We start from the raw sequence: 4,768 nt of genomic DNA on the forward strand, positions 1-4,768 counted from the left end.
TGCTTCTTCTGGAACACCTCCTGACGGACCTGCCTGAGGCTCTTCTTGAGGCGATGTCACTCTTTTCAGAAATATGTCTATGGTGATTTGCTTGGTTTCTTTTTCTCATCATAGATTTGCTTGTAAGCGGATAATGCACCATAAACATTATTCTCTATTAATGAGAAGCTTTTGGTGTTGGGGTCTATGTTTTCAAACTTCTTAAGGAGCTTGCTGAGGTTTGCAAACTCTTCTGCTGAACCTTCACGGTGAATTTTCTTGGGGGTTCTTCTTCTCTTCAAGTTTTCCCTTGCCTTCTCTTCGGTGCGCGTTCCTGTTCCAGCTCCAACAACCCCGCACCGGCCAGTCCCTCAGGAGCCCCTCAGCGTCGTCCTCGTCCACACCCAGGGTAAAGCTGTCTACCGTCTCCACCACAGCCTGGCTGATTTTTGCAGCCTCCTCACCCTTGGCAGATCCCTTGAAGTAACAGATGAACCTCCGAGTGTCTTCTTCCAGATGCCATCCACACCCTCCTCACCCCCAAGCCCAAGCAGGGTCCTTGATGCAGTCACAGACGTTGTGATCCTTGCAAAATTGCATCATTGCCTTCTCTGCGTCTTCCTCAGTTGCAGCAACAGCCTGGGCAAAGGTCCTCCGCAGGCAGTAGGCCTTATAAACCCTCTAAGTCCTTGATCCATCAGCTGGACCAAAGAGGCGGTGTGTGGAGGGAGAAACACTGCTTTGATCTGGGATGAAGATCACCAATAAAGAGAGGATGTGCGGGAGCATTACCAACAATAAGCAAGCTCTTGAAAGGTATGTTATTCACCAAACAGTACTTCACTATTTCACTGGGATAGCAATTCAGGAGGGCACCTTGGCAGAGGAGCTGCGTCATCCACGACTTCTGATTGCTCCCGTAGTACCCTGGCAGTGTGTGCTTGCTGATATGCTTGAAGACCCTCACTGAAGGCTCTCACTGTGCCAGATCACCGAGAGTTTCAAGTTGTAGGCTGCAACACTGCCCCCAAGTGAGCCTGTTATCTTGTCCCTGATAGCCTTGAAGCCTGGCACGGCCTTGGCCTCCTCTGGCTGCGAGTCCTCTCAGGCATCGGATTCCAGAGGAGGGAGGCTTCACCGTGTGGAATATTGCTCTGGCAAGTAGCCTTCCCCCACAATCAGCTTCTCTAGTTTCCGAAAGTTCTCCAGCTGCCTTCACCTCAGCTCGCGCAGACCCACCCCCACTTTCACATCGCGTAATGAACAACGATTCTTGAATCATTTCAACCACCCAGAGTTAGCAGTAAATTCAACACCGTAGTTGGGTCCAGCCTTGTCATTCAACATTGCAAACTTTCACTTCGGCTGTGTCTGTCGCGGTGCTGAGAGGGACACACTTCTGTGTCTGGTCTTCAGTCCAGGTCACTAGAAGTTTCTCCATGTCTGATTTAGGCCCTTCTCAAATTTGTGTTAGTCTCATTGCCTTCAATGAAGCAGAGCCTTTAACAGCTTCTGTCACTTTGTTCTTGTTCTTCAAGATCGTAGCTAGGGTGGAATGGAACACGCCTGACTGGCAAGCAATAACCATCACTGATTTTCCACCTTCGCAGCCTTAAATCACTTTAAATTTCGTTTCCAGGTCAATCACTCAACGTGGTCTCTTACTGGCAATATTAGCAGTGGATTTCGTATGCTTAGGGGCCATGAAGAACAAAACAGCATGAGATCAAATCAAGCACAAGAGAAAATGATGCAATCAACAGACACGGTAAACACGAGATGTATGAGGTTACTGCCTGCATGACATGGCATACTATTTTACAGTAAATGTTTTTATAAGTAGAAAGAGTACACTCTAAAATAACGATAAAAAGTATAGTATATACATAAACCACTAACGTAGTTGTTTATTATCATTATCAAGTATTACGTACTGTACATCGTTGTATGTGCTATACTTTTATACGGCTGGCAGCACACTGGGTTTGTTTATACCAGCAGCACCACAAATGTGCAACGCGTTGCACTAGGAAGTTACCACAGCTGGACATCACTTGGCAATAGGCATTTTTCAGCTCCACTACAATCTTATGGAACCACCACCATATATGCAGTTTGTCATTGACTGAAACATTATGTCACACATGACTGCATAAGTTTTCCCAGAGCAATTACAGAAGAAAATGAAATAAAAATGCATCTAGATTGGAAAGGGAGAAGTAAAACTGTCTCTATTTGCAGAAGACATAATCTTTTTTTTTTTTTTAAAGATTGGCACCTGGGCTAACAACTGTTGCCAGCCAATCTTTTTTTTTTTTTCCTGCTTTATTTCCCCAAACCCCCCCTGTACACACTTGTATATCTTAGTTGCAGGTCCTTCTATTGTGAGATGTGGGACGCCATCTCAATGTGGCCTGACAAGAGGTGCCATGTCCGCGCCCAGGATCCGAACCCTGGGCCACCGCAGCGGAGCGCGCGAACTTAACCACTTGGCCACAGAGCCAGCCCAGAAGACATGATCTTATACATAGAAAACCCTAAGGAATCCACTTACAAGCTATTAGAATTAATAAATGAGTTTAGCAAGGTTGCAGTATACAAGACCAATACACGAAAGTCAATAGAATCTTTATACATTAGCAATGAGCAAACTGAAAAATTACGAAAACAATTCCATTTTACAACAGTATCAAAAAAATACTTAGGGGGCCAGCCCGGTGGCATAACAGTTAAGTTCGTGCACTCTGCTTTGGTGGCCCAGGGTTCACCAGTCCAGATGCCAGGCGCAGACCTAACACCACTCGTCAAGCCATGTTGTGGTGGCATCCCACATATAAAATAGAGGACGATGGGCACAGATTGGCTCAGGGCCAATGTTCCTCAACAAAGAGAGGGGGATTGGCAGCGGATGTTAGCTGAGGGCTAACCTTCCTCAAAAAATATATACACATTTAGGAATAAATTTAACAAAAACAGTTGAAAACTTATACTCTGAAAACTACAAAACATTGGTGAAAGAAACTAAAGAGAAAGACATCCCATGCTCACAGATCCTGAGACTGAAAATTGTTAAACTGGCAGTACTGCCCAAACGGATCTACAAATTCAGTGCAATGCCTATTGAAATGCCAGCTGATTTCTCTCAAGACTGACAAGCTGATCCTAAAATTCATATGGAAACTCAAGAGACCCCAAATAGCCAAAACAATCTTGAAAAGAAGGAACAAAGGTGGAGGACTCACACTTCCTGATTTCAAAATTTACTGCAAAGCTACAGAAATCAAGACAATGTGGTACCAGCATAAGGCTAGACTTACAGACCAATGGACTAGATTTAAGAGTCCAGAAATAAACTCTTACACTTACAGTCAGTGGATTTTTGACAAGGGTGCGAACACAAGTTGATGGGTAAAGAACAGTCTTCAACAAATTGTGCTGGAACAATTAGATATCCACATGCAAACGAAGTTGGACCCCTATGTCACGCCATACACAAAAATTAACTCAAAATGGATCAAAGACCTAAATGTGAGAACTGAAACTATAAAACTCTTAGAAGAAAACATAGGCTAAACCTTTGTGATCTTGGATTAGGCAATGTTTTCTTAGATATGACATTTAAAGCATACGCAACTAAAGAAAAAATAGATAAATTGGACATGATTAAAATTAAAAAGTTTGGGGGCTGGCCCCATGGCCGAGTGGTTAAGTTCACATGCTCTGCTTTGGCGGCCTTGGGTTTCACTGGTTCGGATCCTGGGCGTGGACATGGCGCTGCTCATCAGGCCATGCAGAGGCAGCGTCCCGCACAGCACAACCAGGGGGACCTACAACTAGGATATACAACCATGTACTGGGGGGCTTTGGGGAGAAGGAAAAAAAAAGAAGATTGGCAACAGATGTTGGCTCAGGTGCCAATCTTTAAAGATTTTATTTTTCCTTTTTCTCCCCAAAGCCCCCCAGTACATAGTTGCATATATATTTTAGTTGTGGGTCCTTCTAGTTGTGGTACGTGCGACGCCGCCTCAGCACGGCTTGATGAGTGGTGCCACGTCCACGCCCAGGATTTGAACCAGCGAAACCCTGGGCCGCTGAAGCGGAGCATGCGAACTTAACCACTTGGCCACAAGGCCAGCCCCTCAGGTGCCAATCTTTAAAAAAAAAAAGAAAAAAGAAAAAAAATTTAAAAATTTTCTGCTTCAAATGACACCATAAAGTAAGTGAAAAAGAACACAGAATGGGAGAAAAGCTTTGTAAATCATATATCTGATAAGGGTCTTGTATCTAGAACATATAAAGAACACTTATAACTTAGTAATAACAAGACAAAATGCAATTTAAAAATGGGCCAAAGGCTCTGAATATACATTTCTCCAAATAAGACATATAAATGGACAATAAACACATGAAAAGATGTTCATAGTCATTAGGGAAATGCAAATTAAAACCACAATGAGACACCACTTCACATCCATGAGTGGCTATGATCAAAAAGATAACAAGTGCTGGCGAGGATGTGGAGACACTGGCATCTGCACACTGCTGGTAGGAATGTAAATGGTGCAGCCACTTTGGAAAAGTCTGAAAGTTCCTCAAATAGTTAAACATAGAGTTACCACGTGATCCAGCACTTCACTTCCACGTGTGTATCCAAGATAAGGGAAAACACTTATCCACACACAAACTTGTCCACAAATGTTCACAGCAACACCACTCGTAAGAGCCAAAAACGGAAACAACCCAAATGTCTAACAACTGATGAATGGATAAACAAAACGTGGTATACCCA

The sequence above is a fragment of the Equus caballus genome, chromosome 13, assembly GCF_041296265.1.
Source record: "Equus caballus isolate H_3958 breed thoroughbred chromosome 13, TB-T2T, whole genome shotgun sequence".
NCBI classification, from domain to species: Eukaryota; Metazoa; Chordata; class Mammalia; order Perissodactyla; family Equidae; genus Equus; species Equus caballus.